The sequence below is a fragment of the Mobula birostris genome, chromosome 14 (genome assembly GCF_030028105.1).
Source record: "Mobula birostris isolate sMobBir1 chromosome 14, sMobBir1.hap1, whole genome shotgun sequence".
Taxonomy (NCBI): domain Eukaryota; kingdom Metazoa; phylum Chordata; class Chondrichthyes; order Myliobatiformes; family Myliobatidae; genus Mobula; species Mobula birostris.
Window position 1 is genome coordinate 87,135,863 of NC_092383.1, and position 26,157 is coordinate 87,162,019.

The 26,157-nt window shown below is 41.7% G+C and overlaps 1 pseudogene; it reads right to left on the bottom strand.

The window, feature by feature from the left end:
- LOC140209409 (polymeric immunoglobulin receptor-like) overlaps positions 1-26,157 on the bottom strand; it is an 88,304-nt pseudogene that overhangs the window by 47,241 nt on the left and 14,906 nt on the right.

Genomic DNA, 26,157 nt, shown 5'->3' on the forward strand with positions numbered 1-26,157 from the left:
TCTACTGTTTTTTGTTTTCTTTTGGAAAATAGAGAATTAACACAAGTAAAGGAAAAGATTTGGGAAAGGGATAAAAAATGATAAAATTAAGTAAATAAGTACATAGGGATTGGATAATTATGTCTGGGGGCAGGAGCAAGCATGAACAAATTAAGATATAAACACCTACAATGGTTGTTACATAGGCTTACATACAACATTTTGGACCAGTAGAAATGGTCCAGAAGAGATATATGGAAACTATTATTACTATTTTTCTAATCAACTAATACCATTACTTAGCCTAATAGATTAGATTTACCACAGTACATAATTATCTATTTAAGTGTCTAATTTCCTTTTATATCATCTCAATGTGTACTTAAGAATGTATAAATAATTATAGTTTTATACATATAAAAAAATGGAAAAGGTTATATGTGTGAAAAAAGTGCATGATACTTGTGAATTCCTTATCCAAATAAAAATAAAATTTAAAAAAAAGAAAAATCACTACTAATGCCTCCACAATCTGTTCAAATACCTCTTTCAGGTGTGTCGTCTATCTGATCTAGGTGACTTATCGACCTTCACACCTCTTAGCTGCCCAAGCATCTCACCTTAGTAATAGCAACTACACTCTCTTCTGCCCCCTGACATTGCTGAATTTCTGTCACACTGCTTGTGTCTTCTTCAGTGACAAATACTGAATAAGTTTGTCCTACATTTCTTTGTCCCTCATTATTACCTCTTCAGTATCATTACCCAGTGATCTGATATCCACTCTTGCTTTCCTTTTACTCTTCATATATCCGAAATTCTTTTGGTCTTCTCCTTTATATTATTAGCCAGTTTTCTTTCATATTTAATTTTTTCTGTCTTTATGGTTTTTCTTGCTGCCATCTGTTGTTTTTTAAAAGCTTCCTTAACACAAATTAAATTATATGTCCTTCCTTTTGTTTTTATGACAGTGTCACTGTCTCACAACTCAGCACCCATTCAAGCATCCTCAATGCAGGAGCTAGAAGCATGAATGGAATGCTCTCAATTCCCCTCCAGCGAAGGGATCCCTGGAGAGACTCACAGGGCATAGACACTGAGCCCCCGAGATATCGAAACATACAGCGAAATGCATCTGTTGTGTCAAATCAAATCAGTGAAGACTGTGCTGAGATTAGGCTGAGTTAAATTGGTGGGTTACTGGGCAGTGTGGCTCATTAGAACTAAAGAAACTGTTTTGTGTGGAATCTCCAAATAAATAAACACTGAGAACACGAGTTGTGGAGTCCTTGAAAGTGAGCCCTTAGGTTGTGTGTAGTGATCAGTTCAGTGTTGAGTGAGTGAAGTTATCCATGCTGATTCAGGAGCCTGATCTTGAAACTACAGTCCGTCAGTTACTGAAACTTGTCACAGTAAAATGTGAATCCTCTCTTCTTCAATGGTGAAAGATATACAACTAAAATAAGCTTAAAACTGGTGTATAGGTAGTTGAAACTTAAACTTAATCAGTGTTGAAACTTGTGTAATAGTGACCTGCAACATTCATCCATATAAATAGTACATAGAAACATAGAAAATAGGTGCAGGAGTAGGCCATTCGGCCCTTCGAGCCTGCACCGCCATTCAGTATGATCATGGCTGATCATCCAACTCAGAACCATGTACCAGCCTTCCCCCCATACCCCCTGATCCCTTTAGCCACAACGGCCATATCTAACTCCCTCTTAAATATAGCCAATGAAGTGGCCTTAACTGTTTCCTGTGGCAGAGAATTCCACAGATTCACCACTCTCTGTGTGAAGAAGTTTTTCCTAATCTCGGTCCTAAAAGGCTTCCCCTTTATCTTCAAACTATGACGCCTCGTTCTGGACTTCCCCAACATCGGGAACAGTCTTCCTGCATCTAGCCTGTCCAATCCCTTTAGGATTTTATATGTTTCAATAAGATCCCCCCTCAATCTTCTAAATTCCAATGAGTACAAGCCCAGTTCATCCAGTCTTTCTTCATATGAAAGTCCTGCCATCCCAGGAATCAATCTGGTGAACCTTCTTTGTACTCCCTCTATGGCAAGGATGTCTTTCCTCAGATTAGGGGACCAAAACTGCACACAATACTCCAGGTGTGGTCTCACCAAGGCCTTGTGCAACTGCAGTAGTACCTCCCTGCTCCTGTACTCGAATCCTCTTGCTATGAACGCCAGCATACCATTCGCCTTTTTCACAGCCTGCTGTACCTGCATGCCCACTTTCAATGACTTGTGTATAATGACACCCAGGTCTCGTTGCACCTCCCCTTTTCCTAATCGGACACAATTCAGATAATAATCTGTTTTCCTGTTTTTGCCACCAAAGTGGATAACCTCGCATTTATCCACATTAAATTGCATCTGCCATGAATTTGCCCACTCACCTAACCTATCCAAGTCACCCTGCATCCTCTTAGCATCCTCCTCACAGCTAACACTGCCGCCCAGCTTCGTGTCATCCGCAAACTTGGAGATGCTGCATTTAATTCCCTCATCCAAGTCATTAATATATATTGTAAAAAACTGGGGTCGGAACACTGAGCCTTTTGGTACCCCACTAGTCACTGCCTGCCATTCTGAAAAGGTCCTGTTTATTCCCACTCTTTGCTTCCTGTCTGCCAACCAATTCTCTATCCACATCAATACCTTACCCCCAATACCGTGTGCTTTAAGTTTGCACACTAATCTCCTGTGTGGGACCTTGTCAAAAGCCTTTTGAAAATCCAAATATACCACATCCACTGGTTCTCCCCTATCCACTCTACTAGTTACATCCTCAAAAAATTCTATGAGATTCGTCAGACACGATTTTCCTTTCACAATCCATGCTGACTTTGTCCGATGATTTCACCGCTTTCCAAATGTGCTGTTATCACATCTTTGATAACTAACTCTAGCATTTTCCCCACCACCGATATAAGGCTAACCGGTCTATAATTCCCCAGTTTCTCTCTCCCTCCTTTTTTAAAAAGTGGGGTTACATTAGCCACCCTCCAATCCTCAGGAACTAGTCCAGAATCTAAAGAGTTTTGAAAAATTATCACTAATGCATCCACTATTTCTTGGGCTACTTCCTTAAGCACTCTTGGATGCAGACCATCTGGCCCTGGGGATTTATCTGCCTTTAATCCCTTCAATTTACCTAACACCACTTCCCTACTAACATGTATTTCCCTCAGTTCCTCCATCTCACTGGACCCTCTGTCCCCTACTATTTCCGGAAAATTATTTATGTCCTCCTTAGTGAAGACAGAACCAAAGTAGTTATTCAATTGGTCTGCCATGTCCTTGCTCCCCGTAATCAATTCACCTGTTTCTGTCTGTAGGGGACCTACATTTGTCTTAACCAATCTTTTTCTTTTCACATATCTACAAAAGCTTTTACAGTCAGTTTTTATGTTCCCTGCCAGTTTTCTCTCATAATCTTTTTTCCCCTTCCTAATTAAGCCCTTTGTCCTCTTCTGCTGGACTCTGAATTTCTCCCAGTCCTCAGGTGAGCCATTTTCTCTGGCTAATTTGTACGCTTCTTCTTTGGAATTGATACTATCCTTAATTTCCCTTGTCAGCCACGGGTGCATTACCTTCCTTGATTTATTCTTTTTGCCAAACTGGGATGAACAACTGTTGTAGTTCATCCATGCGAACATAGAATAGTACAGCACAGTACAGACCGTTCGGCCCACAATGTTGTGCCAACCCTCATACCCTGCCTCCCATATAACCCCCCACCTTAAATTCCTCCATATACCTGTCCAGTAGTCTCTTAAATTTCACTAGTGTATCTGCCTCCACCACTGACTCAGGCAGTGCATTCCACGCACCAACCATGCTCTGAGTGAAAGACCTTCCTCTAATATCCCCCTTGAACTTGTCACCCTTTACCTTAAAGCCATGTCCTCTTGTATTGAGCAGTGGTGCCCTGGGGAAGAAGCACTGGCTATCCACTCTATCTATCCCCCTTATTATCTTGTATAACTCTATCAAGTCTCCTCTCATCCTCCTTCTCTCTAAAGAGTAAAGCCCTAGCTCCCTTAATCTCTGATCATAATGCATACTTTCTAAACCAGGCAGCATCCTGGTAAATCTTCTCTGTACCCATTCCAATGCTTCCACATCCTTCCTATAGAGAGGCGACCAGAACTGGACACAGTACTCCAAGTGTGGCCGAACCAGAGTTTTATAGAGCTGCATCATTACCTCGCGACTCTCAAACTCTATCCTTTGACTTATAAAAGCTAACATGCCATAAGCTTTCTTAACTACCCTATCTACCTGTGAGGCAACTTTCAGGGATCTGTGGATATGTACCCCCAGATCCCTCTGCTCCTCCACACTACCAAGTATCCTGCCATTTACTTTGTACTCTGCCTTGGATTTTGTCCTTCCAAAGTGTACCACCTCACACTTCTCTGGGTTGAACTCCATCTGCCACTTCTCAGCCCAATTTTGCAACCTATCAATGTCTCTCTGCAATCTTCTACAATCCTCTACAGTATCTACACCACCACCAACCTTTGTGTCATCTGCAAACTTGCCAACCCACCCTTCTACCCCCACATCCAGGTCGTTAATAAAAATCACGAAAAGTATATGTCCCAGAACTGATCCTTGTGGAACACCATTAGTCACAACCCTCCAATCAGAATGTATTTCCTCCACCATGACACTCTGCCTTTTGCAGGCAAGCCAATTCTGAATCCACCTGGCCAAACTTCCCTGGATCCCATGCCTTCTGACTTTCTGAATAAGCATACCATCTGGAACCTTGTCAAATGCCTTACTAAAATCCATGTAGATTACATCCACTGCACTACCCTCATCTATCTGCCTGGTCACCTCCTCAAAGAACTCTATCAGGCTTATTAGACATGATCTGCCCTTCACAATGCCATGCTGATTTTCCCTGATCAGACCATGATTCTCCAAATGCCCATAGATCCTATCTCTAAGAATCTTTTCCAACAGTTTTCCCACCACAGACATAAGGCTCACTGGTCTATAATTACCCGGACTATCACTACTAACTTTTTTGAACAAGGGGACAACATTCGCCTCGCTCCAATCCTCTCGTACCATTCCCGTGGAAAATGAGGACATAACGATCCTAGTCAGAGGCTTAGCAATCTCTTCCCTCGCCTTGTGGAGCAGCCTGGGGAATATTTTGTCAGATCCCGAGGACTTATCCGTCCTAATGTATTTTAACAACTCCAACACCTCCTCACCCTTAATATCAACATGCTCCAGAACATCAACCTCACTCATATTGTCCTCATCGTCATCAAGTGCCCTCTTATTGGTGAATACCGAAGAGAAGTATTCATTGAGGACCTCGCTCACTTCCACAGCCTCCAGGCACATCTTCCCACCTTTATCTCTAATCGGCCCTACCTTCACTGTTGTCATCCTTTTGTTCTTCACATAATTAAAGAATGCCTTGGGGTTTTCCTTTACCCTACTTGCCAAGGCCTTCTCGTGCACCCTTCTTGCTCTTCTCAGCCCCTTCTTAAGCTCCTTTCTTGCTACCCTGTATTCCTCAATAGACCCATCTGATCCTTGCTTCCTAAGTGTCATGTATGCTGCCTTCTTCCACCTGACTAGATTTTCCACCTCACTTGTCACCCATGGTTCTTTCACCCTACCATTCTTTATTTTCATCAATTGGACAAATGTATCTCTAACATGCTGCAGGAGATCCCTAAACATTGACCACATGTCCATAGTATATTTCCCTGCAAAAACATTATCCCAATTCACACGCGCAAGTTCTAGCCTTATAGCCTCATAATTTGCCCTTCCCCAATTAAAAATTTTCCTGTCCTATCTGATTCTATCCTTTTCCATAATAATGCTAAAGCCCAGGGAGCAGTGGTCACTATCCCCCAGATGCTCACCCACTGAGAGATCTGTGACCTGACCTGGTTCATTACCTAATACTAGATCGAGTATGGCATTTCCCCTTGTCGGCCTGTCAACATACTGGCCTATGGTCTTATTTCTTCTCTCCCTTATCCACTGTATGAAGAAACTTATGTGATATCACAACATTATCTGACTACAAAGAATCTTCTAATACTTCTAAAATTCTTATCATGCAGTGATGACTCTCACATTTCCGTATATCTCCCTTCATGTAGCAGCTCTGAGGCTAATTCTATATCCACGGGTTACAGTTACATGTCAACTCTGCGAAAAGTAGTAACCTCTATTTGCAGATTCACACCCCGCTGACCATTGCAAACTGCATCAAGGCAATCACTCATTTTGTTCAACACCCAACTTTTAATTCCATTGTTCATTCAACTTTAAGGCCTTTGAGTACTGTTTGCAAATATACTCAATTGCAATTAATTCCTATTTTATGTTATTTAAATTGTTGCATCATTCTCAGAAGAGAAAATTAAATTTATTATTAAAGAACATATTGCATATGTCACAATATAAGACAATAAGACAAAGGAACAGAATTAGGCCATCTGGCTCATCGAGTCTACTCCACCATTCAATCATGATTGATCCTTTTTTAAATCTCCTCCTCAACCTCAGTTCTCAGCCTTCTCCTCGTAACCTTTGATGACATGTCCAATCAAGAACCTATCAGTCTCTGCCTTAAATACACCCAATGACCTGGCCTCCAAAGCTGCATGTGACAACAACTTCACCACCCTTTTGATAAAGAAATTTCTCCACATCTCTTTTGAAAGGGCGCTCCTCTATCCTGAGGCTGTGCCCTCTTGTCCTAGACTCAACCACCATGGGAAACATCTTTTCCTTATCTACTACGGAGTGTTGTCTACAATTTCCCTTCCTTTGCCTCCCTCCCTTCATAAAGTGTGGAGTGGCATTTTCAGAGTCTGGTTATTTTTTAAAGATAACCACTAATGCCTGTACAATTTCTTCACTTACCTCTTTCAGAAACCTGGGTGTAGTCCATCTGATCCAGGTGACTTATGAGCACCCCGAGGACCTTCTCCTTAGTAAAAGTAACCATACTAACTTCTGCCCCCTGACATTGCCGAATTTCTGTCATTCCCACTGATATTTGATATATTTTCCTTTAGTTTTAATGACAGTGTCAATGTCTCACAACTCAACACCTCTTCTAGGTTTTTCAAAGCTGAAGCCAGAAGTATGAATGAAATGCTCTCAATTTGTCTGGATGTGCAAGTCCAGCTACGTTTGAGATGCTGCGCATCTTCCAGGAGGAAGTGCCAGACTTAACTGTTCACTACACTTTATTTCTACCCCATGGAGGCTGCGATATGTAGCTTCTACAAATGCAAAGAAATTCATTACCCTCACTAGAAATGTAAGAGCAGCAGTAACAGAGTAACTAGAATAAATACTTAAATATATCCCCCCCTTAAAATTAGAACTTACTGTTGCCGTTGATTTCTGTCGCATAACTGCAGATCTCTCCATTGCTGAAGACTGTCAAATTAACCACTGCACTGGATCTTGCTCCATGCCAATTTGTGGCGCTGCAGTAATATCGTTGGTGCTGGTGGTTGAAGAATTTACAACATAGAGCCAGTTCATTTGTATCTGAGATCTTTGTTTGTCCAGATGAGGTTTGTTCATACCATCTGTACTGACTGGGATGCGATCCCTGAAAAGACTCACAGGAAAGTAACACTAAGCCCCTGAGACATGAAACATTTGCTAGTGATGGATATCGAACCACAGGAGCAGACACGGGTTCCGCGGAAAAGAATTCAACAATCAGAAACTGAATGAACAACTACAAATCAAACTCTCTTCTGCCACTTTATTAGTTACACCTGTTCACCTGCTTATTAATGCAAATATCTAATTAATCTATCATCTGGCAGCAACACAGTCCATAACAGCATGCAGACATAGTCAAGAGGTTCAGTTGCTGTTCAGGTCAATCATCAGAATGGAGAGGAAATGTGATCTTAGTGACTTTGACCATGGAATTATAGTTGGTGCCAGAAGGGGAGGTTTGAGTATCTCAGAAACTGTTGATGTCCTGGGATTGTCATGTACAACAGTCTCTAGAGTTTACAGAGAATGGTGTGAAAAACAAGAAATATGCAGTAATCAGCAATTATGTGAGCAAAACGCCTTGTCAATGAGAGATGTCTGTCAGTACCTCCAGTTGAACTTTCTCTCTTTGTGTGTTTTCCCACTAGCTGTCAGTCTGTGGTTTTGTATTGCCATGTGCTCTTGTTTGTGTTCATGTCCCATATGCTCCTGCTCTACTCCGGCCCCTGTATTACTGAGTACTCTGCCTTACACCTGTTTCTCATTATTACCTGTTTTGCTGCCACTTCTGTCTCATTGTGCTCCACCTATCATCTGCCTCTCTGTTCATTGCTCAGTGTATTTCAGCCCTGCGTTTTCACCAGTTTGTTGCCAGATTGTGCCAGTGAATTTTCCTGAGCCTTTCCAGCATTTGTATCTGTACTCTGTCCATCAGAATATTGACTCTGCCTGTTTCCTGATTCTGGTTTTTGGATTTCTCTGGATGTGTTGATCTCTGCCTGAACTTTGACACCGACTTTGTTTGCACCTCAGGATTTGTTACTCAATTAATATCACTGTGCACAGTGCTGGGTCTGCGATTGGATCCCTGCTCCAGTGCCCTGACAAGCTCAGAGGAGAATGGCCAGACTGGTTCAAGCTGACAGAAATACAAATAACCACATTTTATGACAGTGGTGTGCAGAAGAGCATCTGGACACACAACACATCAAACCTTGAAAAGAATCTGCCATAGCAGCAGAAGACCATAAAGATAATAAAGTGGCCACTTTATTAGGCACAGGAGGTTCCTGATGAAGTGGCCATTGAGTGTTTAGAGACACAACTTGTGAGATATCCGTCACATGTTTGGAGGCTTTCAGAAGAGAATGAAATTGTAACTGGGTTCAGTGACCTGCTGTATAGAGGGAAACTTTTGACACTGATATTAATGCAGAGATGTTGAGGGATGGACAGGGTCTGGACAAAGATCTTGTAATCTGTGCAGAGGCTGAGCAGGAGGAGAAGGAGATCGTTGTTTTTCAGACACATCCACGAGATGGGCATTTCTCCATTCAACAAGCTTCACCCTGGGATCAGCACATCGTCACTCCCCAGGACATCTAATGCTCTGACCCTTCCCAGAGGAAACATGGATGACACATTTATTTTACTGAAGGCACAAAGTCAATCACTGAGAAACCTACCATCAGATATTTGTAAATGTACATTAAACATCGAATTGAGATCTGGTGTTGTAATTCCACAGCTGTACCATCCTGTATCTCCAGTGTGAAGATTCTCCATAGTAACAGTAAATATTCTCTGTTCCGGGTTATCTGTGATTGACACTCGTCCACTCCGTCCGTGTTGCCATTTGTTTCCACTAAAACTGAACATTGGCGAGTCCATCCATGGCACCAATACTTTGTGTGTGAGCGATACTTTGCTTCGTAGTGAGAATCGATTGTGATCGCTCTTCCCACAATTCCTTTTACATATTTCTCTGCCCAAAATGCACCAGAAACTGAAGGAGGCATTTTCAGATTTGAGAGGAAAGGAGCAACTTAATGTTTCCCATGACACCACAGCTAATGATTTTGGTCTGAGGTGCAGTCAGTGCTGTTACTGTGTCAGCTGTGTCAGTGCTCTCTCCCCTGTGTCAGTACATTGTGGGTTCACTTCCCACTCCAGAGTCCTGAGCAGAAACCCAGGGCTGATCTTCCAGTGCAGTACTGAGGGAGAGCCACAATATTGAATTATAAATTACAACAGATCATGCTGGACTTTCAAATGTCCACAAAGATCCCAGGTAATTTATTTGGGATAGATAGAGCTACTGTACATGGAGATTTGTGTGTGTATGTTTCTTGTATTCCAGGGTTGAGTCGGGGGTTAGTAGGATCATTTGAGATTATGTTTCAATTCTCTGCATGATGGCAATGTCCTGACTTCCTCCGCACTTACAGACAAGTTTATAAACTGCAGAAAGAAACCCCTCATGATGTCTGAAACTGAGCCCTCTGGTTCTGATGGAAATTTTATATTTTGTACCTTTCAGGTATTTCTCTGTGTAGTTAGAAGGTGCTGCAACAGTGGTCATTACCACTTTGGTGTCCAGAAATTCAGGTGTGATTTCATTTTCTTTCGGGATTTATTAAGTGTTTATATCTAATTTATTATTTCTGGAATTAAAAACCACATATCCATAATGATAACGATCAACTACCAGATTGTCAAAATCCCATCTGGATCAGAAAGGCCTGTAGAGACAGAAATCTCACATCCCTCCCAACCCGGGTTACCTTTGACTCCACATCTAGAAATGCTCTTTACTAAATGTCCCACTGAAATGGCCCAGGAAAGACACTGATAACAGGAGAATAACATCAATTTTCATATTGATCCAAACAGAGTGAGATCAGATTCCAGTTGACCTGATATTCCTATTTAACAGCCTCTACATTCCAACATATGGACATTTTCTTCCCTGACCTGACTCCATACTATTCCCCCTTTCTTCTTTTCTGCTTCCACCTCTCACCCATCTCCAAAGTCCACACCTTTTCCTCTCCATTCCATTTGCCTGTCGTGCTTCACCCCTCCTCAGTCCCCGACGACCAAGTAGACCCAGTCTTACAACTCCCTCTCTCCTATTTCGACCAACTTCCTCTCCACTCACACTTGAGTGTCACAGACCAAACTGTAGCCGATTCCCCTCCTCTAACAGAAGCTGCTTGACCCGCTGAGTTCCCCCAGGAGTGCACTCTGAACTCCAATTACTGATATCTTTTGTGTCTACAGATATTCAAGTACTGTTCTGAAAATGGTATACAACCCCCAGAACAACACTGATTATGCAAATGTACAGCACAACTTGTCACTTACCAGGTAGGAAGAGAATCAGGAGAATTGAAGCCCACATTGTTTTATTCACAGAGACGCAGCCAGGACCTGTTTCTCCTCAGAGAGAAGTAATTGTGAAATAAAAATGAGGAAGGCAGCAGCAGGAATTTGATCAAAAAAACAAGGGTGACAGAGATGGTGTGTGGTACATGACAATCTGGAAAGCATTTCGGTATATTTAGCAAGAGAGAAGTACTTATACAATTCTGAAAGACTGAACGAAATGGTGAGAAGAGTTGAAGTATTGGACACAAGCAACAGTAGAGGTTCTAATCTGAACGCACGGTAAATGGCTGGAGGTGTCCTGAAACAGGGGATTCATCTGAAATGTTGACCACTCTGCCTCCACAGATCCCACATGACTCCCAAGGCTCCCCCAGAAGTTTTATTTTTTGCTTGACTTAAAATATACTCACTGGAGTTTAGAAGAATGAGACGGAATCTAATAGAAACCTATTGAATATTGAAAGACCTTGTGTGAGTGGACGTGGAGAGAATATTTCCTGCAGTAAGTGAGTCTACAACCAGATGGCACAGCCTCAGAGTACATGAGGTTGATAGGTTCTTGATTTGTAAAAGTGACAAAGTTTACGGGGTAAGGCAGGAGAAGGGGGTCGAGAAGGCCTAATTCTGCTGCAATGCCTTTTGGGACTTATGGGCTTCTAATACAGGCACCAATCTTGTGAATCTCTTCTGCAGCATGAATTCTTGAAAGCTCATTGCTCATTCAATGCCAGAAGCCTTCCTTAACAACTACTTTACCATCTCCCTCTGTTCCAAATCTCGGGGAGTTATAGACTTGCACTCCAAGATTTGTACATCTTTCTGGACCTGCCTTGATGATAATTTAATCAAACACGACACACGAAGAAGACATGACATGAGTCCTGATGAAGTGTCTCAGCCTGAAAGGTTGATTGTTTATTCTTTTCTATAGATTCTGCCTGGTCGTCTGAGTTCCACAGCTTTTTGCCTGTGTTGCGATAATTTTTGGGAACTTGCTACTGAAGAGGGACCAAAGTGGAAAGTAAGTGAGATGTAGAAGGGGCTTTTCCTGCAAACTCTGATTACATACTTGGCTTCATTCTCTCTTCTCTTTGAACCTTGAAAGCTCATCACTTCTGAATTCTATTCCATCTGTCAGTGCAATTTCAAGACCTCTGATGGGATTCCACTTTGCTTCAGTTAGATTTGAGGGGAAACCTTCTGAATGGATTTACACATTCACGATGGTGTGAAATCCACATCAGATCCATTCTTAAAGCAAATCAACTCCATTTGACAGTAAATGATCTGTGTGAGCAGACAACCCCTGCAGTTTCTATTTTCTACAAAATAATAGAGCACTGTAAATGGACAGTTCACACTTGTCAAAGGAGAGAACATTTCTATCTTTCCTATCTCACTCCCATAGTCTCCCTGACACCTGAAACTGCACACCTTTGCTCACCTTCTCAGTAGCTAGCTTCCCAGCATCTTTGTTCACCTTGTTAGATCTTTCAATGTTACTCAAAGTGTGATCTATCCAGATTCATTCTGTGTGATTCCCTGGGGCAGATGAAGTCTGAGTAGTGCTTCAGTATCGGGGATAACAATTCTGACATGTCACACATATTGGAGAAGTAATGCAGAATCAGGATCAAAATCAGGTTTCATATCACTGGCATACTGTATGCTGCAAAATTAGCTGAGATGTAAGAAACTTTCACTATCTATTCATTTCCATAGATGCTGCTTGAGCTGCTGAGTTCCTCCAGCATTTTGTGTGTGTGGCTTTTGATTTCATTGTAGTGTGAGGGTCATGGTGATGCAAGAATGTGTCTCATTTATATTTTCCTGAATTTTACTAGGTGACTTTGCAATTGTTCATAAACACTTAATTTCACATTGATAAATAGATAAATGATGAAATACTTCAGTATACACAGAGAGCTTTTGTTACTTTGGGTTTGTTTGAGACGTAAACTGTACAGTATGTTAGCCTTGAATGTGTATCTGCTTAAATTCTGTACATTTTTACTATGAGTGCTGACTCTTATTTCATCAGTCACTGCTGTCATTGTGTAATGTTCGCCCTCAGGGAAGGATGTGGTTAGAACTTCTGTCTTCTTTATTTGTCTTACCAAACAGAATTTATGGAAGTACCAATAGATGCTACACATTGAGAGATCATTGCTGTCACCATGTTCAGATATGGCCCATGTGAGGAGTGAGAGACAATGAAGCGGGTTGATAATTCACAGACCTTTATGCGAACAGTGATAGAGGAATAAAACAATAAACGCTAAGCCAGACAGGGCTGTTAACTAAAACTCTCAAATGGAAATGAAGACAACACTGCGCTGAAAAGAATAACTATACATAAAATGAGTACCGCTAGCCTTCAGAGTCAGTTGGCTCGACGGTCCAATTTCTCAGGCCAGGCTGAATGCACACAGGCAATAAAACATTGCTGTCTATAGAAGACCATTCCACAAACTTACTGCTCTTTGGCTAAAAAAAAAATTCTTCCTTACTTCTGTTCTAAAGGGTCACCCCTCAATTTTGAGGCTGTGCCCTCTAGTTCTGGAACACAGAACATAGAACAGCACAGCACAGTTCAGGCCTTTTGGCCCACAGTGTTGTTCCAATCTATAGTCCATGATGAACCTAATCCTTCCATCCTGCAAAGCCTGTAACAGTCTGCTTCCATACATAAATGTACGTGCCTATCTAAGAGCCTCTTAATATCCATATTGTATCAGCCTCTACCTCCATGCCAACAGTGCATCCCAGGAACTCAACAATCTGTGTAAAGAAAATGTACCTCTTATATATCCCCTAAACTTTCCTCCACTTACCTTAAATGGATGTCCTCTGAATTGGTCATTGTCACCAGAAGAAAGAAGTGCTGGTTGTCCACTCAATCTATGCCTTATACACCTCTTCTACATCATTCTACCAAGTTACCTCTCACTCTCCTTTGCTCCGAAGAGAAAATCCCTGGCTCGCCTAACACTTGCTTTTCCTCAAAAGACATGTTCTCTGACCCTGGCAGCATCTTGGTGAACCTCCTCTGCACCCTCCCTACAGCTCTGGCAAGCTTCCAACAATGAGGCAATCAGAACTGAACTAAATTCTCCAAGTGTGATTGAAACAGAGTTTCATAGAGCTATAACATTAGCTTGCGGCTCTTGAACTCAATCTCTCGACTAGTGAGGTCCAGCACATCATACACATGCTTTAACACTTTTTCAACTTGTGCAGCAACTTTGAGGAATCTACAGACTCTGAGACCAATATCCTTCTGTACCTCCATATTGCTACGATTAACCAGCCTTCAAGTTCGATCCTCCAAATTGTATCACTTCACATTTTTCTGAGTTAAACTCCATCAATCACTTCTCCACCCAGCACGCCATCCTGTCTTAACCCTGTTGTAACTTACAACAAGGCTCTGTACCATCCACAGCACCGATAGCATTTGCATCACATGCAAACTTATGTACATATGGAACTGCGCAGAAGTTGTAGGCGTATGTAAAAATATTCTGTAAAGCCAATTGCTTTCAAAGAAAATGAAATGTGAAGTTTCAAAATATCAAACATTTACTGTAAAGAGCAGTAAATAGTAAAAAAAATTAAATCAAATCAATATTTGGTGTGATGATCCTTTCTCCTTAAAACTGCATCAATTCTCTTAGATACACTGTTGTGCCATTTTATAAGAAATTATCTGGTAGGTTGCCACAGTTCTCCTCCAGACTTTGGCTGGCACACTTGCTTCTGATTCTCCAGGTAATCCCAAACATCCGCAGTGATGTTGAGATCATGGCTCTGTGGAGGCCATACCATCTGAAACCATATAAAAACTCTTGTGTGCCTAAATCTGTACACTGGAGTTTTTAAGTAACTTTACGGAGGCTTGTTCATATGTAGAAGTGTCCATCAGTCAGGAATTCATAACCTGGGAATGAACTGCATGGTCTTTTATCCTACACATTACTCCTCCCATCAGATCTGCTTTGTAAACTGACACTCTTCCACTTTTAACCCAAAGCTGAGCGGGGTTACTGACCTGAAACCTAATGAAGTGGCCACTGAGTGTTTAAAGGCAGAAACCTGTGAGATATCCATCACCTGTTTGGTGGCTTTCAGGAGGAAATGAAATTGTGACTGGGTTCAGTGACTCGCAGAAGCATTTGGCACTGAATTTGGAAAATGTTCTGGTAATCCATGCTGAGGCTGAGTAGGAGGAGAAGGAGTTTGATGTTCTTCAGGCACATCCACGAGATGGGCATTTCTACATTCAACGAACTTAACCCAGAGACAAGCAGGTCATCACTCCCCGGGGCATCTAATGCATGGACCTTTCTCAGAGGAAACATGGACGAGACAGAAATATCTCATCCCGACCCACCAAGGTTTACCTTTGACTCCAGATCTCATAATATTCTTTCCTAATTGCCCACTGAAATAGCCCAGGAAAGACTCTAATTTTAAGACAATAACATCGAATATCACAGTGATCCCTTCAGTGTGAGATCAGATTCCAGCAATGGGAGATCTGATGTTTCTGCTTGATAGCCTCCAGGAGATATCTCCAGCTGGACGTATTCTTCTGCCCCCACCCCACCCCCCCAGCTAGCTCCACTCTATTACCCTTTTTGTGTTGCTTCCTTCCACCAGTCACCAAGCTTCAAACTCCAACACTTTTCCTCCCCATTCCATTTGCTTGCCAAGCTTCACCCATCCTCAGTTTCCAACCACCAAGAGAATTCAGTCTCAGACCTCTCTTTCTCCTATGTACACTCTCTCACTCTCCACTCTGACTTCATGCAGATTCTTGACCCAAAGCTTGGTCTAGTCCCTCCCCACTGATAGACATTTCTTGGCACATTGACTTCCTCCAGAAGTTTGCTCTAAAATCCAGATTCTGCCATCTTCACTGTCTATATTTACTCAAGCACTGCTCTGAAAGCTATGCATGACCCCAAACCAACACTGCTTACACAGAAGTCCAGTGTTGTTTGTCACTCACAGGTCAGGACACCAATCAGAACAATCAATGTCCATAACATTTTATTGACAGAGACCCAGCCAGGACCTGTCTGTTCTCAGAAATCAATGACTAAAATTAAAATGAGGAAGAAGGCAGCAGGATGTTTGATCAAAAAACAACACTGACCCAAGTGGTGTGTGGTACGTGAATATCTGAAAGGCTTTTAGTTATATTTAGCAAGACAGAAACATTTAAACAATTCCCAAAGTCTAAATGAAATGGTGAGAGGTGTTAAAATATTGGACACAAGCAACAGTAAATGTTCAAATCTGAAGGAAAAATAAACAGCTGGAGGTGTCCTGATTAATCTGAAATGTTGACCACCCTGCCTCCTCAGATCCCGCCTGACTCCTGAAGGCAGGAAAATGGGGTTGGGGGAGAACATAAATCAGCCAGGGGAGTGATGGACTTACACTCCAAGATTTGGACATCATTCTGGATCTGCCTTGGAGATAATTCAAGCAAACATGTTCTGGGGAACTTACTGCTGAGAAAGGAGCAAAGTAGAAATAGCTGTCATGCAGAAGTGCTTTTCATGCAAAGTAACCATGCAGTACATCTATTCATTTCCATAGATTCTGCCAGGCCTTCTCAATTCCTGTAGCATTTTGTGTTGTTGCTTTTGGTTTTATTATAGTTTGAGGGTTAAGGTGATCCAAGAATGTACATTGTACAGTATGAGTGCTGAGTCTGTACATTGTACAGTATACGTGCTGACTCCATTGCATCAGTCACTGTTGTCACCTGTGTAATATTCATCCTCAGTGAAGGATGTGGTCAGAACTTCGGTCTTCTTTACTTGTCTTACCAGAAAGAATATAGAGAAGTGTCAATGGTTGCTACACACTGACAGCTTGTTCTGGTCTCTTCTGATATTGCCCCATCACTTCTTGGAAAATGTCTCAACAGCCATGGTTCAATATGCTGATGAGAACAAAGCAGAGATACAAAACATCTTCAGCAAAGCATTTTGTTTGAGCAACTAGATCACTGACCAACAATAACAATTTGGCCATTTTACCATTGTGTTTAAACCTAATAACAGTCGGGCGCACACTTTTAAATACAATGGTGGGATTATAAAACATTTACAACTCTGATGTTGAAAAGTTATCCAAGAACTACAGCTTTATAAGTTATTGGTCTGACTGCACTTGAGAATATGGTGAACAGTATTGGGCCCCTTATCTTCGAAAGGGTGTGCTGTAATTGGAAAGGTGTCCAGAGGAGGTTCCCCAGAACGATCCCAGCGGTGAGAGGGTTAATGTATGAGGAGTGTTTGATGGCTATGGACCTGTACTCACTGGAGTTTAGAAGAATGGTGGGTGTGGTGGGGGGGGGCAGGGGGGTTCTCATTGAAATCTCTTGTATGGTGAAGGGCCAAGAAGCTAGATGGAGTGTGTGTGGAGAGGATGTTTCCTATGGTGGGTGAGTCCCAGACGAGAAGGTGCTGTTCCTTCAGAATTCATTTGACAGACTGCAGTGGAGGACAAATCATTAGATATATTGAAAGTGGAGGTTGATATGTTTTTGATTTGTAAAGGTGTTAAAGGTTATGGGGAGAACAGGGTTGAGGGGGATAATAATTCAGCCATAATAGAATGAGGAACAGACTCAATGGGCTGAATGGACTCAGGTTTAACAGGTCCAGATTCACAAGTGGGATCACTGCATCTGGAATTATCTCCGGCTCATCAACATCCATCAGATAACCCTGAGCTGAAGATGTAATGAGCTCCAAACAGACTCTGGTGTTACTGCTTCACGTCCTCACAGAGTATGTAAACGATATTATGTGATATTCCTCAGTGTCAGTGAGGCATTTCAAAGTTCAAAATTCAAATTAAATTCATTACCAAATATGTGCTTGTCACCATTTATGATCCTGATTAGAAAGGACGTACAACAAACCAAAATTAGTGGGAAGATAGAGGAATGGAAAGCTTTTAAAAACCTACAGAGAACAACTAAAAAATCATTAGAAGGGAAAAGATGAAATATGAGAGCAAGCTAGACATCGGACCGCTAGAAAATGAGGCAGGAGAAATAATAACGGGACATGGAGATGGCTGATGAACTAAATAAGTATTTAGCATCAGTCTCCACTGTGGAAAACACTGGCAGAATGCCTGATTTTGTAGTGTGTGAAGGAAGAGAAGTTGGTGCAGTTACCATCACAAGAGAGAATGTGCTCAAAAAGCTGAAAGACCAAAAGGTACATAAGTCTTCCAGACCAGATGAACTACACTCTAGGGTTCTGAAGGAGGTAGTGTTAGAGATTGTAGTGGCATTAGAAATGATCTTTCAAAAATCTTTGGACTCTGGCATGGTGCCAGAGGACTCAAAAATGACAAATGTCACTCCACTCTTTAAGAAAACAGAAAGTCAACAGAAAGGAAATTACAGACCAGTTAGCCTGACCTCAGTGTTTGGGAAGATGTTAGAGTCAATTGTTAAGGATGAGGTGATGGAGTACTTGGTGACACATGACAAGATAGGACAAAGTCAGCGTGGTTTCCTTCAGGGAAAATTTTGACTGGCGAACCTGTTGGAATTCTTTGAGGAGATTACATGTTGGATAGATAAAGGGGATGTAGCGGATTTTCAGAAGGCCTTTAACAAGGTGCCACACATGAGGCTGCTTACCAAGTTTAGAGCCCATGGTATTACAGGAAAGTTACTGGAATGGTTAGAGCATTGGCAGATTGGAAGAGGGCAGCTAGTGGGAATAAAAGGATCCTTCTCTGGTTGGCTGCCAGTGACTAGTGATCTTCCGCAGGGGTTGGTTTTGGGACCACTTCTTTTTAGGCTTTATATAAATGATTTAGATGATGGAATCATTTGTTGCCAAGTTTGCAGATGATACAAAGATTGGTGGAGGAGCAGGTAGTGTTGAGGAAACAGGTAGGATGCAGAAGGACTTAGACAAATTGGGAGAATGGGCAAGAAAGTGGCAATTGAAATACAATGTTGGAAAATGCATGGTCATGCACTTTGGTGATACAAGTAAATGTGCGGTCTGACGATGTTTCCCATGGTGGGAGACTCTAGGACAAGTGGGCACAGCCTCAGGTTAGAGGGTCCCCTTTCAAAACAGGGATGCGGAGAAATTTCTTTAGCCGAAGGGTGGTGCATTTGTGGAATCTGTTGCCACATGCAGCTGTGGAGGTCAGGTTGTTGGGTGTATTTAAGGAAGAGATCGATAGGTTCTTGATTGGACATGGCATCAAATGTTACAGGGAAAACTGTGAACATGTTGAAGAGAAAAAATAAGGATCTGATGTGATTGAATGGGGGAGCAGACTCGATGGGTCATATGGCCTAATTCATTACCTATATTTTATGCATTATAATGATGATAATGCAGTTCACCTTCTCTCATTTTCAAGACCCTTTATTGTACATTCATGGGTTACGGTCACAGATCAGAACTGAGAAAAGTCACACCTTCCATTTGCAGATTCACACCCTGATGAACAATGCAAGCTGCAATATTTGCAGGTCACTCACTTTAATCAGCACCCAAGTTTACTCCCATTGTTTGTTCTCTTTTAAGATCTTTGTATCGTGACTGGAAATATTCATGATGTGTCTCTTTCTCACTCAATTTCCACAAAATGTGTCATAAAAACTCAGCAATCATGCACCTGATTAAATTTGAAAGTACATTCGCTAAATTTGTTATCAAAGTTTGTATATGTCACCATATCCTACCTTGAGATTCATTTTCTTGCAGTAGATCAAAGAAACACAATAGATCAAATACTGATCAAGTAATGGAGACAGGGTTCATACCTGAGAGTCGTCCAAGAGTGAGAAACAACCCGAAGTTTGGACCATTTAAGGGCTGGGTCAGAAGAAGAGGTCAGAGTGTCGGGGCTGGAAGCGAGGCGAGGGCAAGTCTGCAGTGATGCTTGGCTTTGTGATTAGGGTCTTGCACCATTTACTCGGCTTTGGGATGAACTGTGGCAGTTGCCTGCTCCGGCTGCATTGATGTCTGGCTTTGTGTCATTCATAAGCCTCTGGTTCTGAATGCTATTTGCTTGCTTTTTTTTTGTTTGTGAGGTATGTTCTGTGCATTGGGTGTTGGATGGTCTTATTTTTGGTGGTTTCTTTGTTTTGTGGCTGCCGGTAAGGTGACGAATCTCAAGGTTGTATAGCGCATACATGCCTCAATAATAAATGTATATTTTTACATTGAATTTGCATATGGTTACTATTGGAATATCCCTGAGCTCTTGGGCATTTGTTCCTTTCGGCAGACCTTCAGGAGTAAAACATGTAGTCCAGGAGTGCTGGTCCCCTTTTTTGAAGGTCTCGACTGGGATCCCATCAAGACGAATGGCTTCATTGTTTTCCAGGCTTCTGATGGCATCATGCACCTCTTTCATACTGGAAGGTTCCCCCATGTCTGCTTTCACAGGTCTCTGGAGCATTTGCTTAGTAATTTCTGGTTCAGCAATACAGTCACGGTTCAGCAGTTCTCTCTCCATTGGTCATTGATATCCTTCCATTATTTAGCAATTTCTATCCATCCTTCGAGTGCAGGGGTTTTAATCTGAAGTAACTTAGTCTATAGACTGCTTTGGTGGCAATGAAGACGCCCCTCATGTCACTAGAGTCTGACAGCCTCGGGATTTCCAGGGCTTTCTCAGTTCACCAAGAATTCTTTCACTGCCTCACCTTCTGCTGGGCGTTTGCTTTGGCTCTGGAGTAAGATTCTCCTTTTGTCTTGCTGCCGATGTCATTCTGCTTGGAACCAAAGGCTTTCCTTTTCTTGGAGATAAGTTGCTCTATCTCCATGTTGTTATCAACAACCGAATCCCGATGTTTTCTGGACTTTTCCCAAGGATATTTTTGCAGGTATTGAGGATGCTGGATTTAGTCTTGGCCTGATCTACTTCTTATGAACCCTAGTCTTTTTCATGAGTCTGAAGGACATCAGAATTTTTCCTGAGTCTGATGATGACCATGGTAGGAAAAACAGTTGAGCTCAGAACATTGGTCAATACCTGGAATAATGTTTTTGCAGCCATTATTGAGACTGGGGTAGGACTGTCAACTCAATATTCTGGAGTTCCATTGTTTTAGACCCTTCAGATCAGGAGGGATTAAAGGAGAAGGTGTGGCATCACATGTCAAGGAAAATGTCACAGCAGTCCTAACAAAGACCAAATGAGAGATGATGCGGTATTTGATCTGCTGTTAGGGAATGATTCAGGGCAGTGGATAACAATAGATGTAGGGGAATACTTTGCACCTAGTGATGACAATGCCATTAGTTTCAAAGTAAATATACAAAGAAATAGGTCTGGTATGCAGATTGAGTTTCTGAATCCGAGAAAGGCCATTTTTGTTGGTATCATAATCATCTGGCAAGTGTGGATTGGGGCAGAGTGTATTCTGGGAAAGGTGACTTGGTAAGTGGAGGCCTTCAAAAGTGAAATTCTGAGAGTACAAAGATTGCATGTGAATGTCAGATTAAAAGGTATAGATAACAGGCATGGAGAACCTTGGATTTCAAGAGATATTGAAGCTGTGGTTAAGAAAAACAGGCTGTGCTTAGCAGGTAGAGGCAGGTAGGAAAGATAAGAAATGAAAGCAAGTACTTAAGAAAGAAATCAGAAGGGCTAAATAAAGGCACAACTGACAAGATGAAGGAGAATCCTAAGGTATTCTGCAGATATTGTTACATACCTCGAGATCTTGTGAATTTTTTTTTGTGAGAATGATATAATGGTCTTTTGGAGGTCACCTGATGTAATTTTCCTGCCGATGTGAGGTCACGTGATGACATGTGCACCACGGATATATAAGGGAAGACCTCAGATGACGCAGTTAGTTTTTTAGTTTTTAGTTTTCCAGCTGGAACGTTAATGTGTCTCCGTTTCTGTTGCGTATTTGTTTTTATGACGCAGTTTCATTTTTAAAATGGAGTATAACGTTCTGTTGCAAGGTACAATAGTGCTGGACTGGAAATTTTTGCTAGATGTGTTGATGTACCTTATTCCAGCAGTAGTACGGGAGAGTGAGGACTTTATCAAAGTACAGGACCCGAAGGATTGAGAAAAGTCGGTATCGTTTGGCAGTTTAACAAAGGATCGACCTTATTGAGTCTTCGTTGAAGGAGTAGCGACCTACAATCGAAGATAACTGTTGCCAAAAGAGCAAAGAGTTCATGCAATGTGCTCTCTAGAATTTAAGGTCAGTTGTTTTAAACTGTTTATTTCCTGCAACATGAATTGTTTGGACAGAACCAACAGGAAAGTCGCGTCTATGAAGAAATCCTTCTCCAGAGAAGTCTCTCCCAATTGAACGTGTAAATCTGTTGGACTTTCGAATTTACCATTTTTAGAACTATATCTGACTTAACCGCTTTAAGAACTGTTTTCGCATTTAACGCTTTAAGAACCAGTGCCGAGTGACGATTTGTTGAACGGCTGCATAGCGGTTAACCTCCAGTTAAGGTTTATGTTTGTTTTTTTTAATTGTTTATCCATGTTTAATAAATGTTTGGTTGTTTTTATATAACCTGTCTTGATTGATATTCATTGCTGCCGGTTACGTAACAATATGATAAGAACAAAATGATTGCAAGGGACAAAATCAGTTCTGTTGATGATCAGAATGGTACACCCATGCATGGAGCCAGATGAAGTGGGGAGGTGTCACACCAGCAGGGTCAGAAACAGTTATTACCCTTCAAACATCAGGCTCGTAAACCAGCGTAGATAACTTCACTCATTTCAACACAAAACCGATTCCACAACCAACAGGCTCACTTTCAAGGAATCGAAAAACTTATGTTCTCACTATTATTTTTTTACTATTTAATAATTTGTTTCTTTTATATTTGCACAATTTGTCTTCTTTGCAACATTGGTTGTTTGTACATTTTTGATTGTGTGGAGTTTTGCATTAATTCTGTTTTATTTATTTGCATCTACTGTGAATGCCTGCAAGAAAATGGATCTCAGGGTAATATGTGGTGACACATATGTAACTTCATAAAAACTTTACTTTGAACTTTGAAGTGGATTACCTTAGAAGTCTATGTTAATTAACAGCCAGAAATATTACCAGATGAGACACCCAGCCAGTGAGAGCAGATCAGAGGCAGGAGACACTGTGGTGGATAACTCCTGTTTGAACTGCTGTGCTGAAAGGCTTTTCATTCTCTGAAAGGTGGTGACAACATACACTCCATGCTCCTGAGTGAAGTTCCAACAACACAATATTCAGCATGCACCCGTCATGCAGTTTTATTTTAAGCATGTCGTACTAGACATTCAGCCATTCTTGTCTGGCACATGGTGTCAGGATTAATCAGGTCACGTTATGAACGTTCCTGACTTGACACTTGTATTTTTTACGAGGCCAAGTGGCCAGCTCGACACTCAACTCAGCACGGGTGGAAAGCGTGCTCAGGGGTGGCCCGGCCTGGATTCGAACTCGGGAACCTTCGCTTCGGAGTCCAGTGTGTTCCATTGACCATCATAAAGAATCAAACCTTGCACCATTTATCCATGCTGTTGACTTCAATCACATTTCTGCAGATACTGACACTGTTGGAGATGGATACATTGACCACTTCACTGGACTTCTCTCCCTTTTCCCCCAGGTGCTCACCCAATGAGAGATCTGTCACCTGACCCGGTTCGTTTCCTAATACTAGATCGAGTATGGCATTCCCCCTCATCGGCCTGTCAACATACTGGCCTTTGGTCTTACTTCTTCTCTCCCTCATCCACTGTATGAAGAAATTTATGCGATATCACATCATCATCTGACTACAAAGAATCTTCTAATATTTCTAACTTTCTTATCATGCAGTGATGACTCTTCCATTCCCAAATAGCTTACATCATGTAGCAGCTCCGAGGCTAATTGTACATTCACGGGTTACAGTTACTTGTCAAGTCTGAGAAAAGCAGCAATTTCCATTTGCAGATTCACACCCGATTTATGAATGCAAACTGCATCAAGCTGTAATCACTCATTTTGTTCAACACCCAAAGTTTAATTCCATTGTTCATTCAACTTTAAGGTCTTTGAGTATTGTTTGCAAATATACTCAATTTCAATTAATTCTTATTTTATGTTCATTAAATTTTTGCATCATTCTCAGAAGAGAAAATTAACTTTATTATTAAAGAACATATTGTATATGTCACAATATAAGACCATAAGACAAAGGAACAGAATTAGGCCATCTGGCTCATTGGTCTCCTCCACCATTCAATCATGGCTGATCCTTTTTTTTAATCTCCTCCTCAACCCCAGTTCCCAGCCTTCTCCCCGTAACCTTTGATGCCATGTCCAATCAAGAACCTATCAATCTCTTCCTTAAATACATCCAATGACCTGGCCTCCAAAGCTGTATGTGGCAACAAATTCCACAAGTATACCACCCTTTGGATAAAGAAATTTCTCCACATCTCTGTTTTGAAAGGGCGCTCCTCTATCCTGAGGCTGTGCCCTCTTGTCCTAGACTCTCCCACCATGGAAAACATCTTTTCCTCATCTACTCTGGAGTGTTGTCTACAATTTCCCTTCCTTTGCCTCCCTCCCTTCTTAAAGTGTGGAGTGGCACTTCCAGAGTCTGGTTATTTTTCAAAGATAACCACTAATGCTTGCACAATCTCTTCACTTACCTCTTTCAGAAACCTGGGTGTGGTCCATCTGATCCAGGTGACTTATCGACCACCTCGAGCACCTTCTCCTCAGTAAAAGTAACCACACTCACTTCTGCCCCCTGACATTGCCAAATTTCTGTCATTCCCACTGATATTTAGTATATTTTCCTTTTGTTTTTATGACAGTGTCAATGTCTCACAACTCAACACCTCTTCTAGCTTTTTCAAAGCTGAAGCAAGAAGTATGAATGAAATGCTCTCAATTTGTCTGGATGTGCAAGTCCAACTATGTTTGGGATGCTGCACATCTTCCAGGAGGAAGTGACAGACTTAACTGTTCACTGCACTTTATTTCTACCCCATGGAGGCTGCAATTTGTGGCTTCTACAAATGCAAAGAAATTCCTTACCCTCACTAGATGTATAAGAGCAGCAGTACACAGTAACAGCAATAAATATTGAAATGTATACCCCCTTGAAATTAGAACTTACTGTTGCCGTCGATTTCTGTCGTATAACTGCAGGTCTCTCCTTTGCTGAAGACTGTCAAATTAACCATTGCACTGGATCTCGCTCCATGCCAATTTAAGGCACTGCAGTAATATCGTTGGTGCTGGAGGTTGAAGGATTTACAACATAGAGCCAGTTCATTTGTATCTGAGATCTGTGTATGTCCAGATTGTTCATACCATTTGTACTGAATGGGAAAGGATCCCTGGAGAGACTCACAGGAAAATAACACTAAGCCCCCAAGACGTGAAACATTTGCTGGTGATGGATATCGAACCACAGGAGCAGACACGGGTTCTGTGGAAAAGAATTCAACAATCAGACACTGAATGAACAACTGCAAATCAAACTCTCTTCTGCCACTTTATTAGGTACACCTGTGCACCTACTTGTTAATGCAAATATCTAATTAATCTATTATCTGGCAGCAACACTGTCCATAAAAGCATGCAGACGTAATCAAAAGGTTCAGTTGTTGTTCAGGCCAAACATCAGAATGGGGAGGAAATGTGATCTTAGTGACTTTGACCATCGGATGATAGTTGGTGCCAGAAGGGGAGGTTTGAGTGTCTCAAAAACTGTTAACTGTTGATGTCCTGAGATCTTCATGCACAACAGTCACTAGAGTTTACAGAGAATGGTGTAAAAAAACAAGAAATATCCAGTGATCAGCTATTATGTGAGCAAAATGCCTTGTCAATGAGAGATGTGTGGACTGCAATGTTCTGACAAGAACTGTCCCTTGTTTTTAAAATAACAAGCCATGGGTGACAAAAGACATTAAGGACATCCTGAACGCTAAAAAGAGGGCGTTTAGAGATGGAAGTAGGGAGGAGCTGAGGGCAATACAGAGTGACCTGAAAGCCAGGATCAGGGAGGCTAATGACAGGTACAGGAGGAAGCTTGAGTGGAAACTCCAGCAGAACAACATGAGAGAGATCTGGAGGGGGATGAGGACCATCACTGGGTTCCGGCAAACTAGCAACAGAGGAGCAGAAGGCAGTGTGGACAGGGCCAATGAACTTAACCTGTTCTTTAACAGATTTGACAGTGTGGCCCCTGTCCATCCTGCACAGG